Here is a 26,999-nt window from a genome sequence, read left to right as displayed (position 1 = left end):
GCTCGTTAACGGAGATTTGCCGTGTTGTGGCGTTAAGGTCATTTCAACGAGATTAACCTGAAAGCACTAGTGGGAACACAACGAATATGACTGCACATTTACGCCGACATTATCCTAGTGCAAGGACAAAGATGAGCGATTCCTCAATCAGATACAGGGCTCGCAATATTGCTAGCCCGACGTCCTGGGGCTAGCGATTTTTTCAGTCGGGCTACCAAAATCTATCTCTGCCCTGCCCGTCGGGCTATTGTAGGAAGGAAAAATATATGTCAATGCTTTTGCATTCTTTCAGAAATGTAGCTGGGTAATTATGTCATTGTCATCGGTGAGCCACTGTCAATATGTGACATATTGACATCGTGTTTGAATTTGCGCTTGTTTTTTTGCTTTCACTTTGCAATCACGCGAACTGCGTATAGAGAGCGACAGCACTGATTGGTGAGTGATGATAATTTGCGCACCAATTCCTCTGACATCGTCTTATCAATCGTTAGCTTACTATGCAAACATGACAAGTGAAATCTCCCGCAGCTTAAACATGTGAGAGGTTGATCGCGCAGAGAATCGCTGAGCTTATGTGAGTGTGTGTGTAAAAGCAGCAGGATATATATTTCAGTTCTGCTGAGCCAAATAAGACAGGTCAGGGTGAAGAAGTGACAGCCAAAGAAAAGCTTACCGCAAAACGGAGAAGTTATGACAAATCAGACTATAAGGCAAAAAGAAAGTGCAGCTTTATGGTTTCATGGACAAAAGAATTTCTGTGGCTGCGATATGATGAGCTATATAACCAGGGGTGCACATAAGTGGTGCGCATTCGCTGTCAAAATAAAAAACACGCACAAGGGTTAGGGTTAAATTTAAAAACGGTACTTTTGAGTTAAAATATATATTTATAATTTTAATAAATGACAAATTAAAAAGGCATGAACATTTTTTGTATCGAAAAAATATCGAACCGTGACACCAAAGTATCGAACCGAACCGAACCGTGAATTTTGTGTATCGTTGCACCCCTAATATATATATATATATATATATATATATATATATATATATATATATATATATATATATATATATATATATATATATATATATATATATATATATATAGAGAGAGAGAGAGAGAGAGAGAGAGATAGATAGATATATCCATATAATGATGCAGTGCTACACACATTCATATTTGCATGTTATTGTGTTCAGAGAGGCTGCTTTTTATTTTTATTTCCTCATTGCTGTGCACATTTTTTTTATAACCGACTTCAAGGTAAAACTTGGACTCAGATGCTGTTGAACCTGTTTTCTGGAACAGAGTCTTGAAGGAACCAAAAGCAAACTTTTATTTATGTGTCAACATTTGGAGATAAATGTCTCACTGATTCTGATCCATCCATGTCAGTTAATTCTGCCAGTTGGATTTTTGTTTACAGGGGGATGAAGATGCTGCTGGTGTTGCTGCTCCTCATCAACAGTAAGATACACACTTTAAATACTGTTTAAATGCCGATTGTGTGTAAAACTTATGGCGCTGTATTACAAACAAGTAACTCGAATAGTAAGGAAAGAAGCTTTGTTTGTAAAAATATGAAAGACTGTAGTCAAAGGTTGTGCTTTTCCATCATTGAGACGCTGAACAACATCATAAAATAGTTTTACACTAAATCCCTTTGTTTGTACAGTGGTTCAGTCCTCGTCTTACAAACAGGCGTTCATCGCAGTCACCGTACAAGTCTGTAGGTACTGAGAGCCAAGGATGAACATTTCTGACATACCCCTGCAGCAGTGCCAACTACTCACTGTGTGTGTGTGTGTATACATGGTGTAGACTTGTTTAAACCGATTCTACTACGGTGGTTATCCTCAGGCGGAAGGAGTGGCTGAGCAGCCTGCAGTTTATTCATATTGACTGTGATGTACAAGAAGGTACAGTGTTGTGTGTAACAGGAACAGGAAAACATCACAGTATAAAAGATGAAGATAAAGGCTGAACTGACAGCTGTTCCACTGCTGTCACATTAAGGACCTGCATCAGAATAATTTTTGTAATGTTGCTTTACTGGAACAGCAGTTATTAAACTTGTCACAAGATGGCGCTCCAACATATTCACAGGCACATTAAGTGGTGAAGGAAACACTTGTATGTACAATAAATGTATCTACAACATCTGTGTCAAACCAGCTTACTATTGTGTTGTCAAGAGTCAACGTTTCAATATTCAAACACATGTCTTGGGTTTCTTAAATTAATTTCTCACCTGAGGTATCTGAGACAAACCCACAGCATGCAGTTAATTTCTATGTCTGTTTATGTGTCTTCAGTTTCCCAGCATGCCCTGGCTGTGGTGGTGGAGGTGAATGAGGGGGAAAGATCTGTCCTGCTGCCCTGTCAGTACTCAGGTATTACACCCGAGGACCCCACAATGATGTGGACGCGCAATGATCTTCATCCCAACTCTGTCCACCTACAGCGAGAAGGAAGAGATGACCTTAGAGGGCAAAACCAGCGTTACAGCAGGCGCACATCGATGAGGCGTGATGCTCTGCACACTTTAGACTTCAGCCTCACTCTGAGAAAACCACAACTGACCGACAGCGGCAGCTACACCTGCTCCATCAGTTTTGGAAGAGAAGAGCTGACACTGACAGTTATACAGCTACAGGTCAAAGGTCAGCAAGAAATGCCAACACCTGCTCTTTATACAGCTCAGGAGTCAGTACTGTGGACAGATCAGACGTTAAACAGGTTAGATTGATTTGGTTAAAAGTTGCCATTGTTGTGTTTAAATTTGTCTTAAACACAACAATGACATGCAGTTTTCTTAAACTGCATGTTTAGATATTTTTCTGTTACTACCATACATGTACGATGGTGGAGGAGGTTTAGCTATTAGTGTTTAACTGCAGGCACATTCCATATAAGATTGTCTCACCTGCACCGGTATATGAGAGATCGTTAAAGGGGTTAAACCGTATACAGGAGGGGTGAGATGACTCGGATGCTCGGATGAGCATGCACACACACACACACAGTCCCTTTAACCTTTATGACACACCATATGGGTTTTACAATGGGGTTGTGTGTTGACTGAATAAAGGCTGTAAGGGGACGCTGGTTCTTTGGCGTTGTGTGGGATCAGGTGAGATCCCAGACAACTGATCCGACCGGCTTCCCTTGCAAGTTAAAACCCATCAATCTCTGGTTGTCTTGCTTCGTTCATGGGGATAAGTCTCTGAATCAGTGAGGCCTGTGAGCGCAGGCCTAACAAAGAGTGTTTTGGCAATTCTGTTATAAACGAAGACCAACATTTTAGATCTAAGCTCCATGGAAGCCACAACTAAGGTACGATTTTAGCTTGAATAAAGCGATATTGATTCATTAAATCCTGAATTGATTTTTAAATATAAATGTATTTTGCCAGGAACACCTGAATCTCAGCTCACAAAACTATTTTAACAACCACCAGACAGCTAAAACACCAAATGACAGCAGGTACATTGATTCCACACAAACACCTAAACACAAAGCACAGACCATTTCACTCGACGGCACATACACAGACATGCCATCAGGACTAAAAGGCGAGATCTCACTGATTCTGAAGCTGCAGGTTTTGTCACTCTCTGACCAAAATTTACTGAACCAGCAGCAAAAGTAGATCAAAACTAAGCTTCACATTTGATAAACATCGTCTTTAATTCCCTCTTACTTTTGCCGTTTTACTTCCACCACAATAGAATCACACTTCCTGGATGGCTCTCTGTCAGTCACTTAATATGTTGATTCATGGTTTTCTTTCATTTTTGTTCTACTGCAAAATATTATAAGGTAATATAAAAAGCTAGGCTAGAAAAAGGATTTTCTGTGTTTTATTTTCACTTTGACACAAAGGCATCCGCTGTGATGCGCACACCTCTGAAGTCTCACAAGTGTCAGCTTTGTTTTTATATATAGATATAAAAATATGGAAATGTACTGATAAATGATCAGAATTATAAGATTTCTCACTGTCTAAGTCAAAATTGAACTGATCGAGACCTTATGAATCAGAATCTAAACGATTATAGAAATCGACACCCATCCCTAGCCACAATAGCAGAGTGGACTGATTCTTATATAACGCTTTTCTACTCTCCCGGAGTACTCAAAGCGCTCTATACAACATGCCTCATTCACCCACTCATACAAGCACTTCTAAACTCAAGTGCAAACTAAACTACATTCACACACATTCATATTCCGATGAATGCATCGGAGGGCAACTTGGGGTTAGTATCTTGCCCAAGGATGTTTGGCATGCAGACTGGGGAAGCCAAGGATCAAACCACCAACCTTCCGATCAGTAGCTGATCTGCTCTACCACCTGAGCCACAGCCACCCCCCCGAGGATACATAAATACATAATATTTTATATTTTCTGATGACCGTATTTAGTTGTCAAAACTGTGTAACACTCTTCAGAAATGTTGAGGTTTTTCACCACTTGCTGAAGCCTTTTCTAGTAAATACTGGCTCCCAGTGAAACTCAAGAATTCATTTAGTAAAGACAAGCTAACAAGTGCTGAGTTCTTCGGTACACTGTATTTAACCATCTTTTGTTAAAACTTGTCTGGAATGTGGGATGCTTCCAAAGAGCAGGTTACGGTTACACTGGGTCTGCTTGAGGATGTCCTGCTGTCATCAGCAATGTTAGCTTCCTTGGTGGGTGGAAGTCCCTTTGATTCCGTTGACTATAATATTTTATTTAATGCTTAAGATGCTGGCTGGTATCTCTGGTTCAGCACAGTAGGAGGAAGGTTCCTCCTACTCGTCTAGAAAGACTTTTTGTCTCAGGGTAAGCAAACCCTCCTCTGACACTGCTGCTCTAATCTGTGGGGTAGTGCAAGGCTCAATTCTGGGTCCATTATTTTAATTTGATATCCTTTATTTAGCTGATGTCATTAAATGATATCAATTCTATGCTGATGACACCCAACTGTGTCTGTCTTTTAAGCCTCGACAGCTGGATAGACTATCCTCCACAGTCCACTCTGTGTCCCTGATAACTGCTCTCTACTAATAAACTTTTTTTTTATATTCACACAAGACTCAGACTATGACTACAGCTTCTCCATAAATGCTTTTAAGAATCAGTCAAAGGATTTCTGTCCAGTGTTTGTAATCTTTCTGTATTTGATTCTTGACTTATATGTAAAATCTCTTTGACGTTCCTTTAAAAGAACATTTCTAAATTCTAATAGTCTCCTGTACGTTGTTACGACCCGGCTCAAAAGCCGCAACATAAAAGGAGACGAACAACAGAGTGTGGGTGAGAAGAGGTTTCATCCTAAAATGGAAAACCAGGTTGGCTAAAATGGCTGGTGCCACCAAGGCAAAGACTAGTGCACTGCCGGAAAGCTTGCCTCAGGTATGCTTTTATCCACACCTGACTAGGTGTGGCCAATTAGCACCAGCTGAAAACACTGAGACGATTAAAAGCTGCAGAGGGACGTAACAACGTAAATGCATAAATGTATTCATGCATTTGTGTCATTGTGGTGGATTACTGTAATGTCTAGTTTACAAGCTTAGAAAAAAAGCTTTATTTATATGTCTAAGTGATACAAAATGCTGCAGCCAGGCTCCTAATGCATTGTAGCAAGCAACAGTGAAGCGCTTTTTATTTATCTGCTTTACAGTTGATTTTATAATTAGATATAAAATTCTCATCCAGTGGAACCCTGGCTTACGAAGTAAGAATCATGTGATAACCCCTTGGCTTTTGTACTTGCGTTTTGCTGTTCCATATGAAAGACGTATCGTTGTTGCAGTGCGCTATTTCGTGTGCTTCTCATATGCAATTAGCCTACCGTTCATTCATAATGGGGCCGAAAAAACTTTCTGCAAGTGATTCGAGTGAAAAGAAGAAGCGTAAGGTGCTCTCGATGGAAACAAAGAGAGAAATTATTGACAAATATGAGCGAGGTCCTCCTCCACCAAGAACTTTGTCTTCAGCCAGCATCTCCTCACTCAAAAGGCGATGGAAAAAGGTGCTTCGACTAACGAAAATTTTAACTTACGAAAGACGCTCTGGAACGAATTTAGTCGAGGTTCCACTGTACTTACATATAGACCACTAGATGGGCTAGATCAATTTAGTGCTTTGTATGTACATCTGCCTTGCTCTGTGGACTTTTTCTTTTCAGTACAACTTTCTTTTACAGGCTTTTGTTCCCTTATTCCAACGTTTTTTTGCGATATCCTGCTGTCATCAAATTCAAAATGAGATTTCTGATCAGTCAAAAAATAAACAAACAGCAAAAAAAGAAAACATAGTTTAAAATACATTACATTTAAATTATAAAAACTTTTATAAGTGTCTAATATAAAGGTTTTGTGTGCATTAAACAATGTTTCCATGGCATCAAGGCTTTTTTAATGCTGGAAATGATCAAACGATGATTAAATTGTTAACGTTAAAGATCCAGTTTAGCTTTCAATGGGAAAAAAGAGGCCAAATGATGATGTATTACCACAGAGACATAGATTAGCAACACTAATGCTCATATCCCAGATGACTATTTCATATTGTGATTTATTGTCCTCTCAGACCAGCAGGTGGAGATGAAGGTGAATGAAGGCTTAGAGTCCGTCATCCTGTCCTGCAAAACAAAACCTTACCTGCCTGAGGACAGCACAGTGGAGTGGACTCGCTCTGACCCAGAACTCATGATGGTCCATATGTATGCAAACGAAGGCGACCAACTTAATGACCAGGACGGCCTTTACAGAGACCGAACAACAGTGAATGAAGACCTGCTGAGAACTGGAGACCTCAGTCTGACCCTGAAAAAACCCACAAAGAGAGACAGTGGAGGATACATCTGCACCATCTACAGGGACAAAGACATCCTGAGACAGAAAGTAGTGCTGCAGGTCAAAGGTCAGAGATGTAGATAAAGGTCAGAGGTGCTGTAGATGTTGTCATACTATTATTATGTTTTAATATTATGGTCTATTATTGTTTTCTACACAGAGCCATTTCCATCCTGGGCCATAGCTCTCCCAATTATCCTGGTTCTTCTTGTGGTTTCTGGAGGTCTTTTATTTAATTTCCGGCACTATTTCATGTCAGGTGAGTGTCTCCTACTACACTACCCATAATGCCGATGGTTAGCAGGTGTCATTTCATGGCTCCTCAACGGATGACCAGGTTTGAAATCAGTTTTCATATTTAATCTTTACTCTTTACACATAAACAGCAGTGAGTCTGCAGCTGAGTGAAGACTTAAACTGTCAGGAGCAGGTGATGTTCCTTCATTGTAAAATCAGCTGGAAACAAAAAGTGATTTATTTTTTATTTATTTATTGTTTTTTTTTTCTACAGCTTTCAGTGTGATATAGATTCTTTGCTGGGGCAAAGTTTGTAAGCTGTACTTCACTAAAACCAATGAATGATGTGTAAGCTCTGCATTGCATTGTCACTGTTATGTCTATGTAACAATTTGAGGACTTAGAAGATGTATAAACCCCGCCCCTTTCATGTGAACGTGGAGGGGAAGCCCTGGGTTTACTTTACTTAAATGATTCATGTTACCTTCTATCTCTATTGCCATGTTGAAGTAATGGTATCCAGGTAACAGAAAGATATTCTGGGTATGTTGAACTGTTTTTGTAGTAAAAGTTCCAGAAGTTGAAAGAGTTGAGAGTTACAAACAGCTGATACAGAGAGCTGAAGAGAAACTTCCAGGTTTGTTCCAGAAGTCAGAAAACCTCCTTCAGACTCAGTCATTGATCAGTGAAACAGCTCCACAACATGACTTTACTAAACAGTAGGGCTGGGTATCGTCACTGATTTCTAGAATCGATTCAATTCCGATTCACAAGGTCCCGAATCGATTCAATCCACGATTTGATTCAATTCGATTTGAATCTGGGAAATTTTGCCTTAGACAGTCAGAAATATTATAATTCAGATCAGTACATTTACATATTTTTGTATCTATAAAAAGGAAGCTGACACTCGCAAGACTTTATCAAAGGTGTGAGCGTCACAGCAGAGGCCTTTGTGTCAAAGTAGCTGAAGATAAAACACAGAAAAACATGAAGGAGATTTTCCTGGCCTGGATTTTATAAAAATATTCTGCAGTACATCAAAAACGAAAGAAAACCATTAATCAACATATGAACATCACCTCTGAAGTTACAGCAGTTTTATTAGAGACACGGCTAAGCGTTTTACATTTTGCATAATTTTAGAAAGTTTAAATTTGTTCAGTATTGAACAGCAGAAATTAGGTTTACTTTTCGGAAGTATATAAAACGGAAAAAAAAACAGCGGCCGACAGCCTGTAAACAAAGGTAGACTTGTGCGTAACAAGCAAGCGAATAATGCAGAAAACAGATTTTTAGACGGGAAACTGTTCTTGAAGTACAGAGAAGGAGAAAGAGAGAGAGAGAGAGCTGTGCATGAAGTGTGGTTTTTATTGTGGTGGAAGCAAAACAGTAAAAGTCAGAGGAAATTCATGACGATGTTTATGTGAAGCGTAGTTTCGATCTTCTTTTGCTGCTGGTTCGGTCAATATTGTTTGGAGAGAGATCAAGCCAACAGCTTCAGACTCAGCGCAAAAAGGGCGTGAACACAAAGCTCGGACCCGCCGAAACATCAGAATCAGCGAGCTGTCGGCTTTCAGCCCCGACCGTGTCCGTGCCGTCGGGTGAGAAAGGCGACATCTCACTGATTCGGATCCGCGGGTCGCGCTGTGTGTTTACGTCTTTGTGCAGAATCCGTGTCCCTGCTCTCATGTACTGTTTTAAATGTTTGGTGGTTGTTGAAATTTTGAGGTTTCACCTGAGATTCTGGCATTTCGGGCAAAATAAATTAATATTAAAAAATCGATTCAGGATTTTAATGAATTGATTTCACGTTATCCAAGCCAGAATCGATTTTAATCGATAAACTGATTATAAAAACCCACCCCTACTAAACAGTGTGTGTGCTTCACTGCATTGATCTGACACAGAGGCTGCATGTGGACAAGCTGTTCTTCTTCTGTGGTGGTAAACAGCAGCTGACATGGAAACATGTGCTGACAGTAAATGTTGCAGCAGCTTCAGTAAATGTTCCTCCTTGAGTTGTGCTCAGTCATGTGGTGGAGAGCTTCAGATGTTCAGACACATGAGATCTTCATGGTTTCTGTGCTGATGTGTGTGAGGCATGGCCGACTGTGGAGGCTCAGTCTGTCTGTGCTTCTGCTCTTCATCCAACACGTCTGCAGCACTTTACAGGACGCTGCAGACGAGTTACCAAAGAACGAGTCAGGAACACATCAGGAACAAACTGAGACACAATCTGACTGAGACTAGAAGACAAGGAGGGGACAGGGAGGTCATGTGACCATCACTACTGCTGCTCAGGTCATCATGTTGTGCTTTGTTGTCCTCTCAGATTACAAAGTGGAGGTGGATTCAGGGGTGGAGTCTGTTTAGCTGCCCTGTAAAGCCTGAGTTTGCCTGCCTAACAATGCTAAAGTGGAGTGGAAGGACAAATATAACAGGAAGATCCACGTGTATCAGAACGGCTCTGACCAGCCTGAAGAACAGCACAAGGACTTTAAGGGCCGAACAGAGATGAGTGAAAACCTGCTGAAGCTTGGAGACTTCAGTGTGACCATGAAATACCACACAGTAACACACACCTACACCTGCACAGTCCATAGAGGGACAGATCCTTTCTTTCACTTCTGATCTACTACAGAATATTTTTAAGGTCATGTGCAATAAACTCCCAGGCCATGTTTTTCTGTTTTGTCCTCAGTTACTTTGACACAAACGCATCTGCTGTTATGCTTACACCTTTGAGTCTAGCAAGTGTCAGCTTTCTATAGATATAAAAAAATGGTACATGTACTGATACGTGATCAGAATTACAATATTTCTGACTGCCTACGGCAAAATTTCTGATTCAAAATGAATCGAATCGTCGATTGAATCAATTCTGAAAATCAGTGACGATACCCAGCCCTAATCATGTTGTCCTTTGTTATTCTCTCAGTTTACCAGGTGGAGGTGAGATCAGGGGTGGAGTCTGTCCAGCTGCCCTGCAAAACCACAATTCGCCTGCCTGAAGATTCTAAAGTGGAGTGGAAGGACAACGATGCCGTGAAGGTCCACGTGTATGAGAACGGCTCTGACCAGCCTGAAGAACAGGACGATAAATACAAGAACCGAACAAAGATGAAGAGAAACTTACTGGAACCTGGAGACCTCAGTCTGACCCTGAAATACCCCACAGACAGGGACACAGACAGCTATACCTGCACCGTCTACAGCAGGGAGGAAGAGATTCTACTTGAGAAACAAGTGGTGCTTACTGTCAGAGGTCAGTGCTCTATTAAAATTACCCGATACCCCTCATAAACCTACATGTACATATCACAAATCTGAGTGATGAAACAAGAAATGGGGAAGTGGAGGCCCTGTTACCATCAGTCCTGCTGTTCCACTTATACATGCTTCATTTTCTTCTCAGTCCCCCCGGAGGTGGTGGATTCAGGGGTGGAGTCTGTCCAGTTGCCCTGTAAAACCACACTTAATTTACCTAAACGTGCTAAAGTGGAGTGGCGAGATGCTTACAGGAAGGTCCATGTGTATCAGGATGGCTCTAATAAACCAGATAAACAGGATCCGTTTTACAGAGGCCGAACAGAGATGAATGAAGACCTGCTGAAAACTGGAGACTTCAGTCTGACCCTGAAATACCCCACAGTCACAAACACTTACACCTGCACCGTCTACAGCAGGGAGGAAAACATCCTGATGAAGAAACAGGTCCTGCTCACTGTCAGAGGTCAGTGCTGTAGTTACAGGTCAGAGGTCAGAGGTTAATGTAAAAGTTCAGAGAAGATGAACTGTTAGGGTCCACATCATCCATGAGACTTTCATGAGTTTTTCACAATGTTTGTTTAGCATTTAGCATACAGCTGAAATATACAGTTCAAATATATCTATTTTGTTAGCACTCACATCTCAGTCACAATAACTACATGATTGCTTTTAACCAGAACTGTGAAAGTTTCCTGATATTCCTCATAAACACACATGGAAATCACAAATCTGAGTGATGAAACAAAAGGGGAAGTGGAGGCCCTGTTATCATCAGTCCTGCTGTTCATGTCTGTACCACTTATACATGTTTTATTGTCCCCTCAGTCCCCCAGGTGGTGGTGGATTCAGGGGAGGAGTCTGTCCAGCTGCCCTGTAAAACCACACTTACGTTACCTGAAGGTGCTAAAGTGGAGTGGATGGACACATACAGGAAGGTTCATGTGTATGAGAATGGCTCTAATAAACCAGATAAACAGGATCAGGATTACAGAGGCCGAACAGAGATGAATGAAGACCTGCTGAAAACTGGAGACTTTAGTCTGACCCTGAAATACCCCACAGACAGAGACACAAAAATCTACACCTGCGCCGTCTACAGCAGGGAGGGAAACATCATGTTCAAGAAAGCAGTTAATCTCAAAGTCAAAGGTCAGGGATTCACAGTATTCGCTCTCTGTATACACGTTATATTTGTGTTTCCCTACTTTGCAAACATTCAAACTTTCTGTATTCCTTTGACTTACTGCATTAAGTTAACTGTTCTGCATTTGGATCTACAAGATTTTCTTGTTGATTTGTATTATGCTGTACATTAGACAAATAAGTCGTATTAGGTCATACATACAGAAACAATTGTCACTTCTCCGAGTAAAGACTCAATACTTAAATTAATGTCCCTTCTCCTTGCTGTCAGTATTACTGAGGATAAGGGGTGGCTGTAGCTCAGGTAGAGCTGGTCACCTTCTGATCGGAAGGTTGGTGGTTCGATCCGTGGCTCCTCCAGTCTGCATGTCAAGTGTCCTTGGGCAAGATACTAACCCCAACTTGCTCTCCGATGCATCCATCCGAGTATGAATGTGGGTGATTGTAGTTAGAAAGCACTATGTATAGAGAAAGGGCTTGTGAGACTGGGTGTGATTGGGTGAATGTGGCATGTTATATACAGCGCTTTGAGTACCTTCGGGAAAGTAGAAAAGCGCTATATAAGAATCAGTCCATTTTACCATTATTGAAAAGAAGACAATCACAGAGTTAAATGTGAGTGACCACCTGAGAGAGGTCACATGGTGACGGCAGAAAACGATGCTCACAGTTCTGTTAGAGACAAAGATTTAAACAGTAAAATGAGGCTAAATTTCACTTTAATCATCCAATTAGGGGGGTCATGTGACTTTAGCGCTTCCTGTGTGCCGATTCAAAGACTGAATAAATGTGAAATATAGATAATATAGATCTTGATTTTTGGGGGGGGGGGGTTTCTCTGCTTTCTTTGTATTATTGTTGGGTCTTTACCTTGCAGTATTATGCACCTTGAGGCAAATATTGATGTGATTTTGTGAATTAAGTTAAATAGAATTGATGTAACACTGTACTGATCCAGTTTCTGTGGCCACCTTAACCTGAAATGATCAAATTGATTTAATCATTGATCACTTAATTGAAAGATTTCAGTCCCATGTTACCTTCTGCTCTGATCTTTCTTTCAGCTTCCTCTACAACCCTGAAAACCTGCTGCTGTCTGTACAGCTCATGTTGTGTTTGTTGTCATCTCAGTCTGTCAGGTGGAGGTGCAGGAGGGAGCGGAGTTGATCAAACTGCCCTTTAAAACTACAGCAAACCTGCCTAGAGATGTTGTAGTAGAGTGGCAATGTGGTGAAATGATGGTCCACGTGTATGAGAATGGCTCTGACCAGCCTGAAGAACAGGATGAGTATTACAGAGAACGAACTAAGATGAATGAAGACATGCTGAAAACTGGAGACCTCACTCTGACCCTGAAACAACCCATAGACTGGGACAGTGGAGAATACAGCTGTGAAGTCAGCAACAGGGATAACCGCATGAACAGAATTTGGAGACACAAAACTGTGCTGCTGATAGTCAAAGGTTTGTGTGTGTGCGCGAGTATGTGGGGACAGGTATTAACATCTTTCTGGGGACCAAAAATTGGAAGTTTACTACACTTCTCCTATCCTCCCTCCTGTCCTCCTCAGCTGAACTGAAGTCAGGGCTGTAACACAAGGAAACGTGCAGAAATGACTGAGTCAGCATGTTGTTGAAGTGAGTTGAGTATCGGGGCGATCGTGGCTCAAGAGTTGGGAGTTCGCCTTGTAATCGGAAGGTTGCTGGTTCGAGCCCCGGCTCGGACAGTCTCGGTCGTTGTGTCCTTGGGCAAGACACTTCACCTGTTGCCTACTGGTGGTGGTCAGAGGGCCCGGTGGCGCCAGTGTCCGGCAGCCTCGCCTCTGTCAGTGCGCCCCAGGGTGGCTGTGGCTACAATGTAGCTTGCCATCACCAGTGTGTGAATGTGTGGATGACTGGATATGTAAGGCGCTTTGGGGTCCTTAGGGACTAGTAAAGCGCTATATAAATACAGGCCATTTACCATGAGTGATTGTGATGAAGAAGGCAGTGCGTTTAATTACAGTGGTGTAAATCCAAACAACAATAAATCCCGTTACGTGTCGTCTCCCCACTCTTGTGCTCTGGCTCCGTTCCCTGTGTGCTGTTCCCTGGTTTCCACAAACCCCCTGGGGAAACACGCATACAAAGGCAGCCGTGAGTATTAACATAACGGCAAACTGGCACTAACCTTACACATTTAACTGAGACTGATGGGAAGTCACTCAACAATCCAGCGTCGAGGAGCTCTCAGCCATAGTGTTTTGTAGCTCCTCTGACAAGGCTTGATCGGCGCCAGGTTTATGTGGAGATTCCTGGGTGTGACCGGTCAGCTGACAGGGCCACACCCACCAGGCCTGAAAGTGCCTGTCACGACTGCACCTTCACACACACCTGCCAGTACACAAGCAAGGAACACAGGACAGCAGCAGTGCAGAAGACATAACCCTCAAATAATAATAATAATAATAATAATAATAATAATAATAATCCACACTGCTCATGGACCCCGAGTCCCTGGAACCGGGTCCATGACAGTTTCCACGCTGGTGGAAACCCAAAGAAAACGCGCATTAAGAGGCTCTAATGCCTGGGTCTCAAGCTCATAAAGTATAAAATATGAAGCCAATAGGCAGAGTGTTGCAGGCATAGCCCTGAAGAATGTAGCATCATGGGCAGTGTAGTCCGTGCTGCAGGGAGAATGCACTGCCATACCCGTTATGTGTCTGTCAGCGCGAGGAGGGAGAAAAAGGGGAGTGGAAAGGTACGAGCTGTCACCGAGCAGAAACGAGAGATGGAAGCATGTAAATATAATAATAACCACTGCAGCCAAAAAGAGTGCCTGATGAGCCCAGTTGTAAGTAAGCTATTAAGACTCGACTGTACACTTTGTTCGTGTTTTCCTCTTAAAGAGTTTCATTGGAGCAGCCTTTCAACGCCTCTCTCTGTCTCTCGCTAGCAAAGTTGACCCAGACAACAGAGCAAAGCTAGTTTTCGGCTACAAGAACGACACGGAACCCGACATGTTAATTTTAAAAGTAACCTTCCCAACACTGCTTACTGTTTCACTTTATTCCACTTATTCAGTCTGATGTTCTCTAATTTATTTCTCTTGTATAATCTTTTGTTCTGGTTTTCTGCCTCTTTTTGCTTTAACCAACCTTTCTCTTTATTTCTGCTGGGAAGACCGTGTGGAGCCTGAGTGGAGGACCCAAATGTAGACATAGAAGAACAGGATTTGAACAAGAAAAAGCAAGCCAAGTCTTGGACTGAAACAGGAGAAAAAAAAATACAAGGCGACATGTCTAAACATAAACTAGGCAAAATTAAATAACTGACAAATCAGTGATGAGACTGTGAAACAAATAAGATTGCTATGATAACTATGAGGCTATGATGAGAGGTACCAAAACTCGGTGAGAGGAACAGACATCCTGACAAAGACTAAGTGACAACACACAGACTACATACACACATGAGGTTATTAGGGGAAGTGGAAACACACGGGGACACAAATGGACGTCATAACAACACAGGGAGAGTGAAACTAAAACAATGATCATAGAACACAAGACCTCTACAAAACAAAGGATGAAATGCAAAGAGATGTGGACATGACACAGGCTTGACAACATGAAACCACAAAGACAAGAAATACATGACACAGAAAACCAGAACAGACTTAAATCGGGGGACATGAAAGGACCTAATCTATCTCATAAATGATCCCAAAATACAAAATAATTCAACTAAACCCTTAATTTAAAGAATAGCACAAGAATAAAACAATATAAACATAACAAAAATAAATAACTAACACAAACCGCTGGGTCAAAGACCCAGCCCCTGACAGTTTTTTAAGTACATTAACTGATGCATCAACCTTTGAAAATGGAAAAAAAAAATCAGTCAGATTCATGGCTGCATCAAAGTGACACTTATAGTTCTCCCACATCAGCTAGATTATAACTATAGCAGCAAACAGCAGCTGAAACTAACCAATGAAATAAACAATCTGGAGCACTCAGTCACAAGACAAGAGCATAAGAGCCCGGGAACATGATTCAAGTGAGTGGACAGGAGTTCATGGCAAAACAGTTCAGGTGGCTGGCCCTGACTCCATAGAAGCAAAATCCAAAAGCCCCGTTCAGATGATCAACCCGGAGGTCGATGGCATAGAAGTCCACAGTTCAAAAGTTCAGGGGGCCAACCTGGGGGTCGACAGCGCAACAGTCCAAAACAGCACACTTCAGGGGGCTGGCCACGTGGAAACTGGTAATATAGTTCATGAGGCCGAAGATGTCCAGCCAATGGCCTAGAAAGAGGACGGCGACGGTGCGCTTGACATGGGCTTGGACGAGAAGGCCACTGGGCGTAGACGTGGATTGACAGGCCCAGGTGAGGCAGGACCAGAAGGTGGCGTGGCAGCCGCAGGTGATGGAGTAGACTGTGGTAAAGCAGGTGACGGCATTGAAGCTACTGTTGGTGGAGCAGGAGGTGGCTGAATCAACTCACCAGAGCCATCACCTGATAGAGGTGGTGCTGGACGGGCTCATCTGAGACACCAACTGACGTGACATGAGGCTGGACGGGCTCACAAGAACCCCCAGCGGATGTAGCACGAGGCTGGAAGGGCTCTCCAGAACCCCCAGCAGAGATGAGAAAGTGCTGGCGTGGTTCTCCTGAACCCCCACCAAGAACAGATGCAACAGGTGCGAAGACCTCTGGTTTGAGGCGGAGCCAACTGTAGCAGCACAGTGCACGCAGCTTGGGATGCAGTGGCTGGGGGTGTGCAGTGCAAATGGTCTGTCCAGGCTTTGTTAGCAAGATGTCCTCTGCTGGCTGAATGAGCTTACCAGAACTTTCAGCTGAGGATGGAAGTGGCTGAACAAAGGGTAGATTTATTGTTCATTATTTTCGCGAGATTGGGAGGAACATGAGAAAAACAATCATTATTGCTCACCACTACTGATTGCTCAGCTGAAACAGAGCAACAGCCGCGTAAGCGTCGCTTACTCTGGGAAGAGGGAGGCCAACCTGACCTCGAGCGGAGTGAACTGAAGCTGCTGCTCTGGTTGGATGTGCTCTGGTTGGACAAGGAAATCCTGAATTAGAGGATGTAGCGAGCCAAATAACCACTGGAGTTCTGAAATCATCCTCCGTATAGGAAGAGCAATTTCCTCCTGGTACTCCTTAATGGGGATCCCTAACCTTGTACATCATGTCCTCATGGAGCTCAGTGGAGGGATTATGAGCTGTCTGGTCAGGTTGTTCTGTTATAGCTTGGAAGAGTAAAACTAAACGCATTGACCATAGAGCACAAGACCTCTTCAAAATAAAAAAAGGAAACATAACCAGACGCAGACATGATAACATGAATTTGACAACATAAGACACACAGACATGAAACACGTGAAGGGCGAGGGAGGGATATAGAGGAGAAAATACAAGGGAAATCTAAGAAATAATAAACTATAGCAACCTAGGCATGACAGGAAAGAACTAAGATAACTAAAAGAACTTAAATATAAGTGTAGCCAAGTACGGGATAAGGTAGGGGAAGTTAAAGTAAGATGGAGAGAATGGGCCAATAGCTAGATTCGTAGGAAGGATAAAGTGAGTTGCGTGAAGAAGAATGACTGGAGCCACGGGTAAAGTTGCTTTGAATTGTATTGAACTATTTAGCAACAATTTAACAGCATTTCATGAACAGGAATGAAATCATAAAATAAAATACAGTGACAGCAATAATAATAACAATCAGAATCCTATCTGAGCTCAGATATGTCAGTCTTGCCAGCTTAATAGTCAGTGTTCAGTCAAGTCAAATCCAACAGGTCAAAAGTTTGTGATTGGTGCGATTTCGTCCTACCGCACTGTTGCAATTGTTCGTGAGAGAAGAGCAACCTGCCCTTCTGGGCCAACTCGGAATGGCTGTGGTTTGGTTCAAAGGGAAAGGCTCGCCATCTTCCTCATCAGGAAGAGATCCAGGTCTCACGATCCCATAAAAAAACCTAGCCTGTAAACAACAGGACTATTACTAATTCAGTTCACACTCTAATGATATACATGGCCATATGTGTAAATAATGCAAGTGCTATAACAAAACAAGCACAAAACATTAATTCTAATTTCTAACTATAGTCTATACAGTGCATCTTAATCATGAATGCAATCTTTAAATCACAATCAGCTTATTCTATCATCAAGGTGCACATTTCTATCAGAAACCAGAAATAAACCATAAACTATGGTAGATTATTTTTTACAGTATTGCCTTTTAACTGAATTACAGGAGCATTGCTTTACACTGCATAGCAATGAAGCAATATATTATTTACACTCAATGTACAGAATAAAATTATGAAAAGAATATACAAAAACCCACAGGCTGTAGTTTTACAGTATGTGGCAACGTATCTATCCGGACATCTATCCAGTGCCGCTCGAGCATCAAATGTAACAAAATTAAGTAGATTCATGACCCTTAAGATCAACATTAACTTATTCCATCATCTAATTTTAGTACATTTAATATTCAACAAGTAATACTAGAACATCATCAGCACACAAGCTGAGTGCTCAGAATGGCTGAACTCCGTGAGAAACCCCGTGTGTTCTCCCACAGTGAAAACGTGGTCAGCTACAGCTATGAGCATTAGGCTAGTTAGCTTTTCAATTAGCCTGATTCGCCCAGTCCCAGTTTAACTCACCAGCACACGTCTAATGTTCAACTCTCAGAGAGGATCTTGTCCACTTCATCCGCTCCCGCGCAGATCTACAACATTAAAATTGGGCCATTATATTCCCAGCTAACTTCTTGTTAGCTTTTAAGCTTCAAGGTTAGCTTAACAGCTTCTGACTCACCATGATGGTTTCAAAGTCCAAAATGTTCACAACAAATTAGGTCAGTTTCTCCAAGGTCCATGCAGATCTCCGGTATGGATATTTGCTCAATTTATCAAGTTAATAGTTATTTTCCAGCAACAAGCTTGGCGGTGAAAATCAGCGATGGTCTCGTGCACCTCCGTCTCTCTCTGTGTCTGAGCACGTGACGGTACAGAGCAGGGGAAGGCGGGGCTTGTTCCTTCCTAACCAGTAGGGGTGTTAAATATACTCTTTGGGTTTTATTCTTATATTTATATTATTTATCTTTTACTATTGATTTACTTTAGCTCAACTCAGTGATTAACAGAGTAATGATAAATCCCAATTAACAATAACAATGTTGTTGTATTGCATAACTGAGTCGTGTAAACTCACTGGGTTACATAAGCCATAAACAAAAAAATATTTTAACACTCAAAACGCTGGGCCAAATGGCCCATGATCATGATAATTTGAATCCCCCTGTAGATACTGACAGGTAACCATGTCACACAGAGCTCAAGCCTTTGAATCCAGCTGTGACTGTTGATTTTCTATTGAATGGACTTTTTCAAATCCAGCTGTAGGCCTGTGTTTGTGAGCTCATTAACAGCTGTTTGTTTAGAGAGACGTGGTCCTCACAGGACAGCCACTACAAACATATGATTTTATAGAATATGATGCATTACTGCAGATTCAACACAATAGAAAGGATTTGAAATGAGCTCAGCCTTAAACATGTGCAGCAGTAATATTGATCCACAGACACTGATGGGAACATTTTTCTGCACAATAAGTACTTTGACTTTTCATACTTTATGTACAATTTGCCAGTACTGCAGTTTTGTGTGTAGTGAGGTGTTTTCATGGTGTTTTCTTGGTGCTTTTACTAAAGGAAGCTTCTATCAAATTCTTCCACATGTTGTCAAACTGAGCTGTGTGATGAAGTGAGTGTGACAGAAACACTCAGACTGTGTTTCTCTGCTTCATCAAGTCAAATCTGGTCCTCAGAGACTGAATAAAGTCCTGTCCCACTAACAGCAGCTCCAACAGTCTGTTCACTGCTTTCTTCCTGTCAGTCTTCATCTTTCTGCTGCGTCTCCTCTTCACACTGACCACTTTCTATCTAACAGTGAGCTCCCAGTGAAGCAGCAGCATTCAGCCTGTTAGAGTCAACACAAATGTCTCCATCCAAGCTCATGTTGTGCTTTGTTGTCCTCTCAGTCCCCCAGGTGGAGGTGGATTCAGGGGTGGAGTCTGTCCAGCTGCCCTTCAAAACCACATTTCACCTGCCTGAAGATGCTAAAGTGGAGTGGATGGACATGAAAAACAGGAAGGTCCACGTGTATGAGAACGGCTCTGACCAGCCTGAAGAACAGGACACGGTGTATAAAGACCGAACAAAGATGAATGAAGAACTGATGAAAACTGGAGACTTCACTCTGACCCTGAAATACCCCACAGATGGAGACAACAGGACCTACACCTGCACTGTCTACGGTAGCGAGGGAAACATCCTGCTGAAGAAACAAGTGGAGCTGAAAGTCGGAGGTCAGTGCTGTAGATACAGGTCAAAGGTCAGAGGTCATGTAGTAGTTTATTCTCCAAAAGCTGTTAGTTTGAATCTACTTTCTGTTCATTTGTTTTGATCTAAAAGCCTGAAATGTCAGCTACAAAAAGAAAGTTATAGCTTGCCTTCAAGACTTTGAAAAGGACAAAATCATTGACCGCCTCACATATCACCGCCGTTACCCAGGGGATGCCATACCCTGCATTTACGGACTTCCTAAAATCAACAAGGAAGCTGTCCCACTCAGACCCATAGTCAGTAGCATAAACTCAGCCACTTATAACATTGCAAAACACCTTGCTACCATCCTTGCTCCTCTCATGGGGAACACCCCACACCACATCAAAAACTCCCTCGACTTCACTGACAAGGTCCAGAAACTTCCCCTGGATCCAGATGAAACCATGGTGTCCTTTGATGTAGTCTCTCTCTTCACTTGCATACCCACCACGGAGGCCGTGGAGACTGTTAGAAAACGACTACAAGAAGACAGCTCCTTGGAAGACAGGATCAACTTCACACCCGATCAGATCTGCACACTGTTAGACCTCTGCCTCACCACTACATATTTCAAATACAACGAAGGCTTCTACAGACAAAAACATGGCTGTGCCATGGGCTCCCCAGTGTCACCTATTGTAGCCAACCTTTACATGGAGGAAGTGGAAAGGAAGGCTCTTGGCTCTTTCAAAGGAAGAGTACCCAGCCACTGGTACAGATATGTGGATGACACCTGGGTCAAAATCAAGACACAAGAAGTGGAATCCTTCACTGCGCACATTAACGCTGTGGATAAAAACATCAAGTTCACCAGGGAAGACACAAAGGACAACTGTTTGCCTTTCCTGGACTGCGCTGTGCACATTGAAGAGAACGGCAAACTCAACATCGAAGTTTACCGGAAGCCCACACACACGGACCAGTACCTCCTCTTTGACTCCCATCACCCTCTGGAACACAAACTTGGAGTAATTAGGACCCTACACCACCGGGCAGAACATGTTCCCTCTAAGCCTGAAGGAAAAAAGAAGGAACACACACATGTAAAGGAAGCACTCAAAACGTGCGGCTATCCTAAATGGGCGTTCTTAAAGTCAGCAAAGAGGCACAGAAAAGAAGACCAGACACCAGCGAGGGAGGATAAGAAAGACAGACGCAACAACATTGTCATCCCCTATGTAGCCGGTGTATCAGAGAAACTCAGGAGAGTTTTCTCCAAGCATGACATCCCAGCAACACACTCAGACAAAAACTGGTTCACCCGAAAGACAAAACTCCAAAACACAGACTTAACAATGTGGTGTATGCTGTACAGTGCAGCGAGGAATGCTCAGACCTCTACATTGGAGAGACCAAACAGCCACTTCACAAGCGCATGGCACAACACAGAAGAGCCACCTCCACAGGACAAGACTCAGCAGTCCATCTGCATCTTAAGGTCAAAGGTCACTCTTTCAAGGATGCCAATGTTCACATTTTGGACAGAGAGGACAGATGGTTTGAAAGAGGAGTGAAAGAAGCCATCTATGTCCACTGTGAGCGACCATCTTTGAACAGAGGCGGGGGTTTACGACACCAACTCTCTGCCATCTATAATCCAGTTTTGAGATCCCTTCCCAGACGCCTTAATGCCCACTCACATCCTGGGCCATCTGACCTCAGGAATTCGCATGATAAGGTGGGGCCAGGTTTCACAATGAACACACCCGAAACTCTGGCTGATTGGGACCCACACCCAATTTCACACCTTGGCTCAGGCGATTAGAGGATCATCAGGGGTCCTTTTGTCCCTCTGTGGGGGGATACTCCCACTAGGTTTATATCTGGGACTCTCCACCATTTGACCTTAGAACTGAAGAAGCTTCTCGGATGAGAGGTGAAACGTCTTCAAGCAACTTAAAGAAGTCCAGACACTTTTCTTTGCAAGCTCCTTTGACTACGATGACCTGGATGACTGAGAACCTTCACAGACATATGTAATAAATAGTGTTGTGTATATACAGTTGAGTTATTGCACATAGAATTGGTATTGCACAGTGGTGGTCCATAGAGGAAGTGAGAAGAAAAAAAGTGGGGGGGCTGTGTTATCGGTGCATGTGTGAGTTCAGGGTGGTTATGGCTTTGGGGAAGAAACTGTTTTTGAGTCTGTGGGTTTTTGTGCTGATGCACCTGTAGCGCTTCCCTGAGGGAAGCAGGCTGAACATGTTGAAGCCAGGGTGGGAGCTGTGCTTGATAATGTTTGCTGCTCTGCTGAGGCAGTGGGAGGAATAAATGTCCATCAGGGAGGGGAGAGGGCAGCCGATGATCTTCTGTGCTGTCTTGACCACACTCTGAAGCCTCACTCTATCCGCCTTGGTGCAGCTGCCGTACCATACCGTGATGCAGTAGGTTAGCAGGCTCTCAATGGACGAGCGGTAGAAGGTCAGCAGCAGTTTGGAGTTCAGCTTGTACTTCCTGAGGACTCTCAGGAAGTGCAGCCGCTGTTGGGCCTTCTTGACGACCACTGAGATGTTGTCTGTCCAGGAGATGTCAGCAGAGATAAGGACACCAAGGAACCGGAAGGTGTGGACCTTCTCCACACACTCCCCGTTGATGTAAAGGGGGGGCAAGTCAGTGCTGTGTCTCCTGAAGTCAACAATGAGCTCTTTGGTTTTCTTAGTGTTTAGTGCCAGGTTGTTTTCTGAACACCATGCTGCCAGCTTCAGGACTTCCTCTCTGTAGTCTGCCTCGTCTCCCTTCGAGATGAGTCCGACTACCGTGGCGTCATCAGCAAACTTGATGATGAGAGTGTTGTTGTGGGTCGAACTGCAGTCGTGGGTGTAGAGAGAATACAGGAGGGGGTTCAGCACACAGCCCTGTGGGGAGCCGGTGCTCAGTGTGCGAGTGGAGGAGAGATGAGGGCCAAGTCTTACAGTCTGGGGCCGGTTTGTGAGAAAGTCCTTTATCCAGGCACATGTGAGAGGAGGGAGGCCAAGAGTGACCAGTTTGGTGATGAGGATGTCCGGGATGATTGTATTAAAAGCTGAGCTGTAGTCCACGAAGAGCATTCGGACGTAGCTCTGCCGCTGCTCTGCCGCTGCTCTAGGTGACTCAGCACAGCGTGGAGGGCTGTGGCGATGGCGTCTTCTGTGGATCTGTTTGCACGGTATGCAAACTGGTGGGGGTCGAATTCTGGGGGGAGGTAATCCTTAATGTGCTGAAGGACTAGTCTCTCAAAGCATTTCATGATTACCGGTGTGAGGGCCACAGGGCGGTAATCAATCAGGCTGGAGATGGGAGACTTAGTCATCACTGGGATGATTGTGGCTGATTGTAGACAGGATGGGATGGCTGCCTGATCCAGTGAGAGGTTGAAGAGTCTGGTGAAGATGAGGGTGAGTTGGTGTGCACATGCTCTTAGTACCTTGCCAGGTACTCCGTCTGGACCGGCCGCCTTCCTGGGGTTCACTGCTTGGAGCACACGTCTGACATCGTGCTCCGTTACAGTGAGTGGAGCGGTGCAGGAACCAGGTGAGGATGAGGATGGGAGCAGGGCTGAGGCAGATGAGTGCTGCTGTTGTGGTGTTTCAAAGCGGGCGAAGAAGCTGTTTATTTCCTCTGCCAGCTGCACACTCAGGATTTCTGTTCTCACAGTGCTGCCTCTGTGGTTGATGATGTCTTGCATTCCCTGCCACACCTCTCGTGTGTTGTTGCTGGACAGCTGGGACTCGATGCTTCTTTTGTGGTCTGACTTGGCTTTTTTAATCCCCCTTTTCAGGTCAGCTCAAGCAGCTCTGTACAGAGCTCTGTCACCTGACCTGAAGGCGGCATCGCGGGCTTTGAGGAGTGAGCGGACTTCGCTGGTCATCCAGGGTTTTTGGTTTGGGAAAACCTGAATGCTTTTGTCCACAGTCACATTTGCAGTACAGAACTTGATGTAGTCCAGTACAGATCCTGTGAAAGTTTCTAGGTCCTGGTGTTCAAATATATCAGCTGGTCTGCAGCAGGTCATGTTCAGAGTTTGAGGCTCAAAGTGTCCCATTTTCACTGATTGTTTCCCGACGACATGCTTCACGTGTGATATGGATCCTCTGCTGAAGGAATCTGCTTTCTATCCACAACCTGTTGATCCGTGTCTGACTAACAGCAGCGCAGGAAGCCCTGCAGTTACAGAGAAACTGTCTGAGTCGCATTGTTGCTGCAGTTTACCTGCAACTGCTGTGAAGAAAAAGTCTCCATGTGTTTGTGTTTGGTCCTAATCTGCTGCCTGTCTGTTTGACATGCTGGATTTCCAGCTGATAGATGACAGATTAGAAACTGATCAGTCTATTGATCACACAATATTCCATCAATAGAATTGATTTGACTTTGATTTGTGTAACAAAGTGATTTCCACGTCTCCTTCATGATGTGACAGTGTCAGAGCTGAATGCACTTGTAGAGTATCATGTTTTTATGGCTCACATTTAAAGTGTTGCAGCTCTAATGTACAGCTGTCATATTAGAAATAGAAGCAGCTCTGATTTTAGTGCTCAAAGAAATCTATGAAGTGATGAATTCACACATGAACAGTTTTCTGCAGCGTTCCTCTCGGCCTTATTTGCAGCTCCACTCTTGTTTTTGCTCTAATAATTATTTCTCTCCATGAGCTGTTTCTCTGCCTGAAGGAGGCGCCACTCCATCGCTTCATTTAGTGCAGAACAAGAGTCACATGATGCTGCTCTGAACACCAATCACACTTTGTACAGCTCATGTTGTGTTTGTTGTCCTCTCAGTGTGTCAGGTGGAGGTGGAGGAGGGGGCGGAGTCTGTCCAGCTGCCCTTCAAAACCAAACTTCACCTGCCTAAAGATGCTAGAGTGGAGTGGAAGGACAATAGCATTGATGACAGGAAGGTCCACATGTATGAGAACGGCTCTGACCAGTTTAAAGAACAGCACCAGGTTTACAGAGACCGAACGAAGATGAATGAAGACCTGCTGAGAACTGGAGACTTCAGTCTGACCCTGAAATACCCCACAGATGGAGACAACAGGACCTACACCTGCACCGTCTACAGCGGAAAGGGAAACATCCTGATGAAGAAACAAGTGAAGCTGAAAGTCAGAGGTCAGTGCTGTAGAAACAGATCTAAAAGGTTTTAGTTTGAATTTATTTTCAGTTCATTCAAATAAAATACATTCTTTGATGTCTTCATCTAAAAGCCAAAAATGTCAGGCGGCGTAACTGTGTGTTTAAATGAACAGACTAAGAAGACGATTAAAAATGATCCTAACTTCAAAATAAAAGCCTCTGACATGATTTGAGTTCTAATCAAATCAATAGTTTTGTTAGTTTACTGTATTTTTCGGACCATAAAGCGCACGGTCAATGAACAGGTCTGTTTTCATGTATAAGACACACCGGATTATAAGGCGCATTAAACTCCTTATAATTTTTGCTATGTAACTTTGCACTGTCCACTTTCTGCTGTAACAAAACTAATTTCCCACATGTGGGACTAATAAAGTTTATCTTATCTGATATTAATGACTAAGCTCGTATTGTGGATGGATTGTCGCAGTTGTTCTCCTGACTGAAGTTTGGTCCGTTTACAGCATCTTTCCATGCAATTGCATTTGTCAAAAAACATCTTTTTACTTTTATCTTTTTTTATCACTTTTATCAAGTGAAAAAAAGTTAGCTTTGATCCTCCAGCTTCACTGAGTTTATGTTATGCTAACATAGCTGTGTCGCTAGTGATTACGCAGCATAGAATTATATACCAGATAGCCCAACTTCAGTAACCCTACAAATGTCACTGTTGTGTAGTTTTCTGTCTTCATTTACATTGGAAGTGATAGAAGAGCTGTATGTTCTCAGTCAGAACATGCTATATCATGTTTAGGTAACTAGCGAAACCAGCGTGCTAACTTCCTGCTAACTTCTAGCTCTGTTAAATTTAATAAATTGTGTTTTCATGGATGCCTGGATGTTAAACTTAATTGGTACATCTGGTCGAGTAGCAGGGGCAGATCTAGAATGGTGGCATGGGGTGGCCAGTGCAACCCTATAATAATCCCTTGCCACCCCAAGTGCCACCCCAGTTTTGCATATGACAGTGTTGTTATAAGATAGCATTAACACTTTGAGCGTAGTTACAGTCAACAGTAAATATAAATGCTAAAACTGAAAATACTGCATAGTTTTCCCACCTCCACCATTAACAAATGGTTCAGCTCATAGCAGGACCGGCTTTTTTCTTGTTTTCAGTAGCAAGCGATGCTTATGATTGTGCCAGAGCACATTTTGAACAACACCATGGGAATTTCAGATTTCGCACAGGTGGTTGGATGTTACACTATGGAAATGAAAGGAAGGTGAAAGGAAGGTGAGTGTTATGAACCCTCTGGGGTCCACGGGCACGGTGCACCTCCAGATCACATGACTGATTTAAGGTGCAGCCATGCTGAGTCTCTATTTCAGCCCACATTGAAAGTTTGGACTTTAAATTTTTTTAATTTTAATTACAGGCCAGTAAATCAGAGTTATGATAATATATATAAGCCATGCATTTTTCTAAATACTGTCGTCATGTTTTTGTTTTGTTTTTTTGTCTGTGTATGTTTTTTTTTTAAAGCGTTTTCTAAGGACAGCGCGAAAACGGTAAAGAAAGAAAAAAGCCACCTCTTTCCTATCGGTGGAAAAATGCACCATGTTGACCAATTTAAAAAAAAAAGTCAGCACGTGGGATTTGGTTGTTTAGGAAGAGGGAAAGTTTTGGGAGTGACCATAACGGCCACGAGACAGATTGAGCGAGCAAGTGAGAGAGAGCGAGGTTTTAGATGGAGGAGATTTGTGACGTTTAGTGTGGCATGTGTAGTTAGTGTGTTGTGTTGTCTTGTGTAGTTGTTCTGTAGTATAGTCGTTTTGTTTTGTGTGCCAGTGAGGGCACTAATGAATGTCACAAAGGCACATTGCAGTGTAAATGCTGAGTAGAAAACCAGCAGAGTGAAACACCTCCTGTTGTCAGGCCTGCGGGTTTGTCCCTGTGCTGTTCTCATCTGTCTTTTGGTGGACAAACTTTCTTTTTTTTTACTGGCACACATCATTTGTG

At 43.0% G+C, this 26,999-nt stretch overlaps 1 protein-coding gene and 1 long non-coding RNA gene across 2 annotated transcripts in view; one reads left to right on the top strand and one right to left on the bottom strand.

Moving 5' to 3' along the window:
* Positions 1–26,999, top strand: part of LOC308395936 (NACHT, LRR and PYD domains-containing protein 3-like) — a 352,248-nt gene that overhangs the window by 205,589 nt on the left and 119,660 nt on the right. The window lies entirely within an intron of this gene.
* LOC308393532 lies at positions 17,090–18,504 on the bottom strand. The gene is made up of 3 exons (XR_013970999.1): positions 18,356–18,504; positions 18,202–18,266; positions 17,090–17,507 (listed from the first exon to the last, which is right to left on the bottom strand). It is a non-coding gene; the product is annotated as an uncharacterized lncRNA (long non-coding RNA).

This window comes from Rhamphochromis sp. 'chilingali' (assembly GCF_963969265.1).
Source record: "Rhamphochromis sp. 'chilingali' genome assembly, chromosome: 1".
Taxonomy (NCBI): domain Eukaryota; kingdom Metazoa; phylum Chordata; class Actinopteri; order Cichliformes; family Cichlidae; genus Rhamphochromis; species Rhamphochromis sp. 'chilingali'.
Note: the sequence above shows the minus strand (reverse complement) of the source record. Positions and strands in the feature narration are given on the sequence as shown.